Source organism: Dermochelys coriacea, chromosome 26 (assembly GCF_009764565.3).
Source record: "Dermochelys coriacea isolate rDerCor1 chromosome 26, rDerCor1.pri.v4, whole genome shotgun sequence".
In the NCBI taxonomy this organism is placed as follows: Eukaryota; Metazoa; Chordata; order Testudines; family Dermochelyidae; genus Dermochelys; species Dermochelys coriacea.
Window position 1 is genome coordinate 8,229,477 of NC_050093.1, and position 13,320 is coordinate 8,242,796.

Below are 13,320 nucleotides of genomic sequence, written 5' to 3' on the forward strand. Positions count from 1 at the left end.
AACACGGCTGCTACTCTGAAACCAATCTACTGTAAGTTATTAAGCAGTTAGGATGCTTTTACTATATTATTCATCTATTGCCGATGATCAAATAATAATACTTGGTCAGTCATTTTGCTGTGAGAATAATATATACACTAAATATTTTCCCATCATACTGTTTAAATATGAATATATAGTAAACAAAACAATGAATTCACACTACTGTGGCTCTTTTGGGTAATGTTAATTGCTAATTTGGATCCTGAACTGCTGAGGGCTTGTTTACATTACCCGCTGGATCGACGGGCAGCGATCGATCTGGTGGGGGTCGATTTATCTCGTCTAGTCTAGACACTATAAATTGACTGCTGAGCGCTCTCCCGTCGACTCGGGTACTCCACTGGAGTGAGAGGTGCGGGCAGAAGCAATGGGGGAGCGTCAGCAGTCGACTCACTGCAGTGAAGACACTGGGGTGAGTACTGATCTAAGTACGTCGACTTCAGCTACGTTATTCACGTAGCTGAAGTTGTGTAACTTAGATCGATCCTCCCACCCAGTGTAGACCAGACCTCAGTTTCACTGACCTAGAGGCAATAAAAAAGATCACAGTCCCCTTGTGTTAGGCTCTGTACATCCGTGCAGTGAGATGGTCCTTGCCCTGAAGACCTCACTGTCTAAAGAGATGAGACAGACAAATAGTGGGGGAGACAGTGTTGCCATTGTTGCCCCTCAGCTCCAGTGGTTAGCCATTATTTGGGGGCATTATCAGGTTATTTCCAGAGGAGGAGAAATTGATTATATGAGTCAGGTGTTTCTCTGGTGTAATGCTGCTCATTTACAAAGAATTACATAGTAGGAACAAAGAGCAGATAGTTTCCAGCCCCTGGCTTACTTTTAAGCCCCTACTGTGCCTTGTGATCTCTCTGGGCTTCCTACCATGGCCACTCTCGCACTGATTCTCTCGTCTGCTTGCTTTCTGGTTGGCTTTCTGCTTTTGAGACACCCAGCTTCACCAGTGGATGCCCCAACCTCTGCATCTGTAATCATTCCCCAGATTTCCCCTCTCATTCTCTGAGTTGGTTCTTGCTTGGGCCTTTCCATCTGGCCCAGCACCTTGGGTGGTCAGGCTTCTGTTATTTTAGCAATCACTAAACAAAGGAGGTGTTAAATTGCTCCCTTCATTTAGCCTGAATGAAAGGCGGCTAGTACTCATTAGCTTCAGGGAGGTCTGTGATTGCCCATGGATCTAAGACATAATTGCAGGCAGCCACCAACACCCTCCTGCATAACATTATCCTCCTTTTACAGACAAGCGGCTGATGCACTGAGATGTGATGGGACTCAGCTAAGGTCACATGCCGAAGTTTGTGTTAAAGCCAGGAACTGAATCCTGGTCTCCTGAGTCCCAATCCAATGCTGTAACCACAAGTCCATCCCTTCTTCTTCTCTAAGTTACCCCATCATCCCTAGATGGCTTCTCTCCAGGAGAAATTTGAAGCACACTTACTTTGGTGGCTGTGGCTGTTATGTGGATAGATGGTTTTAGTCTCTGGGCTCTCGAACCTCTCGCTAGCACTAAAAATAGTTTGTCTAAAAACCAAAACAACTCAGGAGAGAGCTCAAGAACATCTGAAAAGATAATATTAGCACGTCTCCCAGTTTGGAAGTGCAGTTTGCTGCGTGACATTAAGGGAGTGGAAACTCCTATTTTGAGAATAGTCTTTTGGCACCAAGCCCGGTCTCCGAGTTTGATTTAGAAATAAAGAAAACTACAGATGTCACAGTCATACATCTCTGTCTTCTCTCATCTGGAGATTCTTCACATGCTGTTTTTTTGTTGCAGAAAAGGTCTCCCAGTGACGGCCACTTGCTACAGAACGATGCAGAAGCAGCTTGTTTCACAGAGCCTGGCATCCCAAGGTTGAGACAGACCTCTCTGAAGCCAAGAAAAAGACAAGTGTCTTGTTTGCCGCTTTAACATCAGAATTAAGGTGTCAAATGGTGTGCAGCAAGGATGTTTTCCTGGGAAACTTTCATGGGAACCATGAAGACAGCAATGTCAGTTTCAAAGCGGAAGAATCACTTCCCCAGAAGGCACTGTATTTGCGCAGCTTATGTTTTATGAAGATGTTTCTAAAGTTATACACATACTGTGGATTTTGGTGCTATTACCAGACAAATGTCTTAATGCTATAATTTTGTTCATAACATGATTGTATGCTCTTCAGGGCTGATTAAAAGAATTAAAGGCACCTGTCTCATCTGGAGAGAGACCCTAAGAATCGGATATCTACCAGGAAACAGATTTATGCCTTTGTGTAGTTAGAAAGAGCAAAAGCGATTCATAGATTTTTTTTTTTAAAGCTAGAAGGGATCTTTATGATGATGTAGGGGTAAATTAGTGACTTATAAGTTTCATTGACTTTCGATGCACCTTCAATGATTTTCAGTGGAACTTCAGATCCTAAATAGAGCTAAGGCAAAAATTTTCAGGAAAACCCTCTTTTTGGAAAAGAATGCAGATTCAGAAACATTGAAATGTTTCAGCAAAACTGAGATGAATTTGTGAATTGTTTGTGCTGAGGGGAAAAAATTCCAAAAAAGTAAAAACATTTCAATTTTTCAGTTCAAAATGACTTTTCCATATAAAGATTTCCTTAATATTTGTTTAAAAAAATATGTTAAAACACTAAAATGCTCTGTCAAAGGAACATTTTGGATTGAATGGCATTTTTTCCCTATTTTTTTTTTTTTCAAAATGCAAACAATTGCAACATTTTGGATTCAGGTTGACCTTCCACCCGCCCCGCCAAGTATTGCCGGTGAACTGAAAAATCCATTATTAGCACAGCTCCACTCTGAAATAGCTTAGCCGTTTTTCAAAAATTTACCCTCTGCGCCAACACAGCCCATATAAATTCACCTAGCAATTCCTGCATCAAGTTCAACAACCTGTAGTTGAATGGGGGCATATCGCTTAGAAAGATGTCCAGTCTTAATCAAAGGCTCTTGCTGATGGAGAATGTACTATGTCGCTCAGTAATCTGTTCTGATGGCAAATTATCCTCACAGTTAAAAATATGCATCTTATTTTTAGTTTGAACTTTAATGACATTTTCTTCCAGCCATTGGATCTTGTCATGAAAAAGGAAAATAATTCTTCCATGGGTCTTCAGTGAAGCCTTAACTCAGAGGTTCCATGGACAATGGAAATTCCACAAGAGTATTATTCTGGGTATACTAATTTGCTCGGGAGCAACTGAGATATATTACACAGCTGCTTACAAGCCAGACTAATACAGAGGCAAGGGAATGAAGCTGATTCCTTTGTATCTGGCTAGGCTGTGAAATCGATTTTGATTTTCTTATGTTAATTTATCCTGCAGCTTGAATGAATGCCTTTGTGTTTCGTTAATTCTAGCCTTGCCATTTTCGGAGATGGTCACTCATCTAAATTCAGTTTAGGACATTATTAGCTTTTATTTATTTAGTTTTTTTTGTTTAAGTGTTATCCCTCAGGTTCAGAATAATTAGTTGTTAATTTTCAAAGCTTGAAAGGAAAGTATAACCATTGTTCGTTGTTTGAAATATAACAGCTGATTTAGAAAGCATGGGTGGCTTAAATAAAGAGAGGTTTCAGAGTAGCAGCCAATGAAGTGAGCTGTAGCTCACGAAAGCTTATGCTCAAATAAATTTTAGTCTCTAAGGTGCCACAAGTATTCCTTTTCTTTAAATAAAGATGTAGCCACAATTTAAATTTACCTTCACATAAATTAAAATAATACAATTCTAGGTGTATTAACAGCATTGATGAAATTAACACATTTCTAAAACGTCAAAGCTTTGTTAGGGTCTGGTCTAAAGTCCACTGCAGTCACTGGGGCAAAGCCTCAGCCAGTGTAAATCAGCTCTCTGTGCCTCTGACTTCATGCCGACAGCTGAGGGTCTGTCCTCGTGATGGCGATGGGTTTTGGATCAGCCCTTAAAAGCTAGCGTGGCAGGGTTTCCTTGGCAGAAATGAGCTGGACCAATTCATAAGGATTCTGGATCCCTTGCTGCACAGATGGATTCCTGGCTGGTGTAGGCTGGCATAGCTTTTTGCACAGTTTGCATCAGCTGAGGATCTGCCCCAGAATATTTAGTGAGCCAGAGGTGGAATGGTTGTTATAAAGAATATAGACCCCCTTGTTAGAGTCTTGTTGGGGTCAGAAATCTTCATATAAACATTTAGCTTGGTCATAGACGTTCTAATTTTGGGTTTAGTGTGCAGGTGCTGAATGGTGTTGGTGGGCCCGTGAGACACAGGAGGTCAGACCAGATAACCTGGTGGTTCCTTCTGGCCTGAATCTCTACGACTGTGACTATGAATCCTATGTTCCCTTGGTCCTCTTGGCTGCTTTGCTGGTATTCTTTGATGCTCTTCCAGTTCTACTAGAGAAGTCCCTTGACTGTCTCCAAAACCTCCTCTTGTCTTGCTCCTTATCACTGGTATCTGCTTGACCCACTCGGACATTTCCTCAGCCTTCTCTGACATAGCTACATTTTGAGATTCACCCTTTGATGTGACAGAAGGTAGGAAAATGCAACCTTTTCCTTAACCCATGAAAGGTAACTGGGATTTGTACTGAGCAGTCTTCTCTGTGTAGGAAAGAGCCTTCTTAATAGTTTAACATATTTCTCAGTTACATCAGCGATTATTATTTGTATTACGCAAACACCTGCAGGCCTTCCACTGAGATCAGAACTCTATTGTGCTTGGTGCTGTACAAACACATACTTTGAGACAGCCCCTGCCCTGAGCACCTTACAGTCTAAAAAGACAAGATGGATGCAGGGTGGGAGGTTAAGCAGAGAGATGAAACAATTTGCCCAAGGCCTTACAGCAGGCCAGTGTCAGAGTCAGGAATAAACCCCAGATCTCCTGACTCCCAGTCTAGTGCTCTACTCACTGGACCATCTTGTCTCATCAGTACAGAGCAACTGTAACTCCATTGAATTTATTGACCCACAGGGGGCTGAAGTGGTGGAACAAAAGAGAATTTGGCTGGATATTCTTACAAGTGTCATGAAACAAGATGCATACGTGGGGAACAAATATTTGATTAATGAGCTCATCAGTCTAGCAGACAAACATTTAACATGATCCAAGGGCTGGAAGCTGAAGCTAGACCAATTCAACTTTGGAAGAAGGTGTCATTTTTTTTTAACGGTGAGAGGAACTAACCACTGGAACAATTTACCAAGGCTTGTGGCAGATTCTCCATCACTGGCCATTTTAAAATCAAGATTGGATATATTCTAAAATATAGGCTCTAGGGAGTATTTTGGGGAAGTGTCAGGGCCTGTGTTATACAGGAGGTCAGACTGGATGATCACAGTGGTCCCTTCTGGCTTGGGAATCTATGAATAGTAGGTTTCAGAGTAGCAGCCGTGTTTGTCTGTACTGATGACTGTAGCTCATGAAAGCTTATGCTCAAATAAATTTGTTAGTATCTAAGGTGCCACAAGTCCTCCTTTTCTTTTTATGAACAGTAGACGTTCTGAGCAGAGATGCACTGTTTTTCTGGCTATCTTCTTGCTCAGCTGGACGGTCATGGCATCATCATGGCAAGGTAATGGCTTTTATATTCTTCTTGCTCTAAATACAATACCCACTGCTGCACATGCTGCTTGCTTGAATGGGCTTCTTATTGTTATGTCTAATGAAAGGAAGCGCCATTATCTTAGCAACCTGACTCCCCGGCTTTATCCAGGTAGAAACAAAGATGCTTCCCCCATGGATAACAGTGAAGCAATGCGGGGAGAATCTTGTGAGTTATTAGAGTGCCCGTGTGTTTTGTAGGTGAAGGAAGAAGTGATGGGGAGTTGAACAAAGGTTTAAAGACAGCAATGTGGGAGGCCACACACATCTTGGCTGCAGATTTGCTCAGCTGCGTTGGCGAGTTGTGCGTGTGGAGAGCAAACTCACCGGGAGTGACACTGAAACAGTATCACCATTCAGTAACATCTGCATTATAGTGCAAGGACCGGTGTAAATTGGTATAGCTTAAAGTCAATAGAGATCTGCTGATTTATAGCAGCTGAGGATCCGGCCCCAGAATCTAGCTGGCTGACTTGTAATCTTAGGTTATTATAAAACATAGATGAAGGACTTTCAGTGCATCAAGAACGGAAGAAGCAACCCTCTAGTGGTGAACTAAGCAAACGTCCCACAGGCGGCCTCTGGGCATTCGTTAGCACTGAGATTATATTTGGGTAATGTGATCAGTTATTGGTAAAAGTTTCTAATACCCTTTAATTGTCTGGGTGTGTCTCATAAACACAGTAGAGCAGACCGGCATCGTTTGCATTTAGAGAGGGTGCAGTGCCCCCTCAATGAGTGGACACTGTCGCGATTATCTCCATTGGTTCTTGGTACTGGCAACTGGAAAATAGACCTCCATCAATTTTAGAGCCTCAGCCAGTCAGCTGCCTTTAACCAGGAGCACATTTTGATTCTGGCAGTACAGTGTGTGGATACAATTTGCCTATGCAAATCCTGAGTCTAGATGTCACTCGAACTACACAGTGGTGTGAAGCTGGTGTGAGCAGACTCGGGCTCAATTTCTTCTTCTTTCTCAACTTTTGTTTGGATCACCTCTGACCAGGGCTTGAATTGGGCTGATCTGTGTCTCTCTTTTGCCCCCTTCCCTCACCCTCATCCTGTTTCCTTTTCCTTCCTTCTCCATGCTTTTGTGCACTTCCTCTACCTCTCCTGCCACCTGCCTTTTCACCAGGTATGGTGGAGGAGACAACAAAATGGCGTGGAGAGAAGCCTGGCTAGGAAAGGAGACATAAGTATGCATCACGGGCAGAGTTAAGGGGAAAACTGAAGGCTGCCTATTGTTTGTCCAATTTGACCCTTACACCTAGCTAGGTAACCCTGGGTTGTATTTTCATACACAGTTTCAGGCATAACAAAGTGTGTCCCTGATAACATGCCTGCATCCCCTTCTCTGATCCTTTTGCAGCATCAGAAAGGAGCATCAGGACAAGGAAAGTGGTTGTTACGAGTCCCCTGGAACCCATGAATATTCCCAGATCCATATGTAAACACAGCTTGGGATGAGCTTTGTAGCCAAGCATTCCCTAGTCAAGCCAGTAGGCAGTGCAGGCATGCGATAAATGAAACAACAATCAAAGCAAGCCTTATAATTTAATTTAACTACCTCTTTTGGCGTATGTCATGCATTAAGCATTAGACAACTGAACTCCCAAATACTCTGTAGATTGTAGCAAAATAGCTGAAAGCATAAAGCCCTCTAAAAATAGCCTGATAAACACATGGAACCTGCTTTTCTTTTGGCAAAGGTGAAGGCAATTTATGGCTCTGGACGTAATGTTCACAAATTATTGTGTTCCTTTTGCTTTCCTTTGGCATGTTTTTGGCTTTTCATGGTCTTGCCATACAGATAATACATTCAAAAATAACTATTACATTTGCAGCCCTGAGCTACTCTGCCTTGGAATAATTTATAAAATCTGTGTTGGCTAGAACAGTTTCTCAGTTACCCTTGTAATAAATTTCATATAAGTCTGGCTGCTCACTGAATTTTCCTGCAGAACCTAGTGGGATGTGAGATACATTGATCAAAAAAATTCATGCTGTGGAGATGACAAAATGGAAACCAACAGGTCAGATGGAGCTCCAAAAAGGGAGCAGTTCATTTAGTGCAACTGTCCAGAGAATGATTTTTCTTAACATAAATGGTGGTATGTGAGGTTTAGTAAGCAGAGGTTTTATTTTGTTCCCTCGCTGCATTTCCTGCTCTTGGCAATAAAACAAATTAGTTGATTTTCTTGCAGTTTCCAATTAACAGCTCTTCAATCCGTGTTGTGCAAACGCACAACAACAGAAACACACAAAGTCTGGAACACAACTGCAACCCACACACGAGTTAGCCGCTCACACTCCACCATATAATAGTCCCTGAGATAATCATTAATAAAAGTGGTCTTAGGAAATCCTTCTTCTGTGTAGATGGCGTGATTATTCTATGAGATGACAACAAATGATGATTACTGGAAAAAGGGGATGAGGTTTCAGAAGGGATCTAGACCAGAGAAGGAGCAGGCGCTCAAGAAACCAATGCAAACAGTAGAACTTAGTATAACCTGACCTGTTTCTTACAGCCCAGCTTAACTGCTGCATCTTTGTGTGACTAAAAAGCAGCATCTACAAATCCCATGGTAGCTCTGGTGTTTTCACTGGGAGACTCTCATGCTTGAGGGCAAACAAAAAGAAGGTTGCTCCTTGAAACACTGTTATGAACAAGAGACTTTGAGGCCCTTGAAAGCCCTGCTTATCTCCTCTCTGTGGATCAGCCCCTTCAGCAGTAGCACCCGTAGGAAAGGGCAGGATCCATTCACTGAAATCATCCCCACCTTGTCCCATTGTGGGGGCGGGGCAGATTTAGCCCCTAATAAATCTTTTGTGCCCTTCGGTGGGGCCCACTCCCAAACTTCTAGCTATATCTAGGGAGGTGCCATGCGGGGAAAAAAATAATACAGCCTGACACCTCTTTTCCAGGTAACCCCCACGCAGCCGGAAAAGGGATGATCCACCCTCCCCACTTACCACGCCTACACTCTGACCTCTGGGTAGATCTCTGACCTACAGAGAAGACTCTGTGAGTTCAGGCAGGAGAATCACTGCTGTCCAGCTGACTTGGTCACCTGTTCTAGTAGATTAAAGAGTCACACACAGTGATACCATCTGTGTGCCAATAGTAGGGAGATAACCCAGGTATATATTTTTTAAGATCCTCTTGACCACATTCTGTACATTTTTGGTTCTCATCTGGACTGATGAATAATCCTAATTTAGTGCCAAAGACAATATCAAATCCATTGTCATTTGCAAACACACTTGTTTAAATCCCTTCATTCTAACCTCTCCTGGGGAGGCCATAAAGCAATGTTGAAATCTGTTGTGATTTTTATCACACGTCTCACCATATTTGGTATTTGCATTAAAACCCCAGTTCCTGGTGTCATGTTATTTTGTGAGAAACTCAGCTTTCATTTTAAAAGTGGAAAATAAGTTTTAAGCTCTCATGCTTTGAGAGCAAATCTTGAACCATTTATATCTAAGGTATTTATCAGACCTCCATCACTGTAGTAACAGAGCCCTTTGCAATCTTTACTATATTTATCCTCCAAAACCCATGAGGTAGAGAAATACTATCATCCCATTTTATAGATGGGGAACTAAGGCACAGAGAGGCTAAGTGACATGCCCGAGGTCACATAGAAAGTCTGTGGCAGACTAGAGACTTGAACCCAGATGTCCAAACTTCCCAAATAACTGGACCATCCATCTTCTCTACAGGCTACCAAATCTCTCAAAAAACTGGAGAGATCCAAAGTTTTTTTATTATTTTTTAAAAAATAAAAATCTCATGATTTTTACATAAGAATGGCCCTACGGGGTCAGACCAAAGGTCCATCTAGCCCAGTATCCTGTCTTCTGACAGTACCAGGTGCCCCAGAGGGAATGAACAGAACAGGGAATCATCAAGTGATCCATCTCCTGTCGCTCATTCCCAGCTTCTGGCAAACAGAGGCTAAGGACACCATTCCTGCCCATCCTGGCTAATAGCCATTATCCTCCATGAACTTATCTAATTCTTTTTTGAATCCTGTTATGGTCTTGGCCTTCACAACATCCTCTAGCAAGTTTTTGAGGCCTGGCTAATGATGTTTCAGTGCCTGGGATCGGTAATCCTGCCAGTAAAGTATGGTATGTATTTTGACCATCTTATCCTTTACTTGTATTCAGGAAAAAAAAAATTCCTGTTTAAAATAAGAATTGCTGGAGATATGTTTCTTGCCCCCTTCCCCCCACTCCAGATATAGTACCATCCATTTAAAATGTTACGATTCTCTAGGGAAACTCAGGCTCTCTCAAAGATAAATCATGAGAGCTGGCAGCATGTGGAAGATTTAGTTTAAGAGGCACAGGGCCAATAAACATTGATACTGTCACTTAATCCAACATTTAATCACAAATGCATTTGCTGCCACTCCAATAAGGGGATATGGGAGCATCACTTTGGAGGGCAGATAATGCCAATAAAATGTAGCTATTCTTCAGTGTTGGCATTCACTTGTGTATTGCTGCCGTACATCAACTATAATGGAAAAAAATAATTGGTGAAGAAAACTGTCCCAGCTGTTGAGTTTTATGTAAACACAAAACCACATGATGTAAAAGGAAATTGAGTGTGTTAGATTTAAAAACAAATAAACCATCATCTTCACTGTCAAAACATTAGGACAGATCCTCCTTAACTCGTGTAAAAGGGCAGGCCTCCACTGAAGTAAATGGAATTGAACTAGAGTAAATGGTGGATTCTCTGTAACTTGAAGTCTTTCAATCAAAATCTGACGACTCGAGTAACTCAGACAGAGGTTATGGGCCTACTGCAGAAGCGGGTGGGTGAGCTTCTGTGGCCTGTGATGTGCAGGAGTCAGACTGGATGATCATAGAATCATACAATATCAGGGTTGGAAGGGACCTCAGGAGGTCATCTAGTCCAACCCCTTGCTCAAAGCAGGACCAATCCCCAACTAAATCATCCCAGCCAGGGCTTTGTCAAGCCTGACCTTAAAAATCTCTAAGGAAGGCGATTCCACCACCTCACTAGGTAACCCACTGCAGTGCTTCACCACCCTCCTAGTGAAAAAGTTTTTCTTAATATCCAACCTAAACCTCCCCGACTGCAACTTGAGGCCATTATTCCTTGATCATGAACATGATGGTTCCTTCTGGCCTTAAAGTTCATGAGTCTATGCTTATGCTGATTTGCATGAGCTAAGGATGTGGCCCAGTGTGATTAAAGATCCATTCTATTTAGAAATTATTTTGCTGATATCTCCAATTGCATTTTGCTTCTCTGTATCATTCTTTCCAGGAAGATTAAAATGAAAATAAGATCCGTCGGTTCAGAGTTCATTGGCATTGCACGCTAATTGCTAGAGGTATAAAAACCTGCTAGTGCCACTTCTTTCAAGGGCAGTTATATATTTGCAGTTGTGTCCCCTTGGGCATCGATCCCATCAGCTAAGCAGAGGTTGGCCCTTCATTTGGGTGAATGACCTCCAAAGGTCCCCTAGATGCTTCTCTAGAAGTTGTGTCAATGGCTCAGTCGGTGGCATATTTCTCTCTGAATTTGCACCCAACTGATCACAAGGCATGATGATAGGCATTTCTGAAGGTGCAGTGTTCTGGCAAAAGTCCATTGAAGGTAGCAATGCACAGAAGACGTATTTAAAGCAAGACCTATAACCGCTTCTTCTCCCCTTGGAATATAATATAAGACTCTAGAGCGAAGTTTGAGATTTGCAAAATCAGATAGGGGTGTGTGCATTCTGAACTCCTCTCTTACCTTGGATGAACAAGTTCAGGAAAGATCATGTTTTTCCATTTCAAAAGGAGCCTCATACAAGTCTTAGGTCTAAATAAATCTCTAGCTCAGCCAGCTCTCTTCACAGCATCCTAAATTTTACAGGCACTTTGGCCTATCTCAACTCAAAACCACTTTGAGAAATGGGACAAAAAGCTGTACTTATACATAAACTTGATATTGAGACAGTTTCATTCTGCCTGTCATAACAAGGAAACAGACAAAAGCTGGCTGGTGCTTCAATCAGGTTTTGATTTTCATAGCTGACCACTGTCTAAAGATATTTGAGCATCTTCACTGAAAAGAAATATTTCTCACAAATGGATCACATGCCCATGCGTGAGATCAAAACTGAAACCTGAACATAAGATAAAGCTACCCTGTTCTGAACACTAAACTCACAAGGACTTCATTAGGAGTCTTAGGAAAGGAAAAACTGCAGGATCAGGTCCATAGATTACTATAAATATGTTGGCTTTGTCTCCATCATAGTCTGAGTCCAAACTGGGGAGAGAATGTAAATTATGTGAATCCCATTTGCCTGCTCTAATGCCTACAAACACTGGGCTAAATTGTGCCCTGTGTACACCCAGTGCAATCCTAGTAAAGTCAATTGGGAGGATGGATGGTCTTGTGGCTAAGGCACTACACTGGGACTCAGAAAACGTGGCTTTAATTCCTGGCTCTGCCACAGACTTTTTGTGTGACCTTGGGCAAGTCACTTAGGGGCTGTATGCTCAAAAGAAGTTAAGTGTTCGGATGCTCAGCATCACACTGCCTACCTTTTGGGCGCCTGGAAAGATCACTCTGATTCTCAAAGCCTGTGTTAGGTGTGTAAACTCCTATACAATGAATGGGGAGAGAGAGGCCCTTTAAACTGTGATTCACAAAAGCTGTCACATTAGCCAATGGAAGATGCCAAGCGGAGCAGCGTGTGCTAAGCCCCACCCTTCTCCCCTCTCACAGAGAGGCATCTCAGTGTGGGCTGCAAGGAGTTGCCCAGCTCTGTTTGCAGTTCTGAGGCTGGGAATCCTCTTTAGAGCTTAGGTGCCTTATGCTGTTTTAGCACGAAGCTGCCAAAGGAGAAGGAGGAGGTAGCAACCTTTCCTCACGTGAGTAGCCTGAGTGGAGTTAATGGGATTACTTGTGTGATTGACAGCTGATGAGGGTTAGGCATGCTACTTCAACATATATTTTTTCATTGGGTTATGGAGAAAGAGGGTCAATCCTTCATTTTTGTACACGCGTTCTGCCAAAAACATGTCAGGAGGAAAAAGCAAAAGAAAAACACCAGGAAAGCTTCCAGGAAGCAGGAAACGTGCCAGGCACTTTGCTGTCTAGAAACTTTAACAGAAACATTTCAACTTAAGGATCAAGCTGGAATGTCAAAACTATGTGCTCTGGTGTGGGAGTGCTGAGCGAGAACTGTTTTTTCAGACTGCTGCTTCTTCACAGTGTATGGGCCTGATCCTCAGCTAGGGCAAATCAATGTAGCTCCATCGACTTCAACATGCCAATTCACACCAGCTGAGCATCTTCCCCTGACATTTGTAATGTCTCTTAGGGCTTGTCTACATTACGGGCTGGATCAACGGGCAGCGATCGATCCAGCGGGGGTCAATTTATTGTGTGTAGTATAGACACGATAAACCGACCGCCGATCGCTCTAGCGTCTTCTCTGGTACTCCACCTCAACGAGAAGTGCAAGGGGAATCGACGGTAGAGCATCTCCCAACTACACAGTAGTAAGTAGATCTAAGTATGTCTACTTCAGCTATGTTACTCACGTAGCTGAAGTTGTGTAACTTGAAGTTGCGATCCCCTTTGTAGCGTAGACCAGCCCTTACTCACTGTGTGTCCAACACCTAGCACAACGGGCCATGATCTCAAC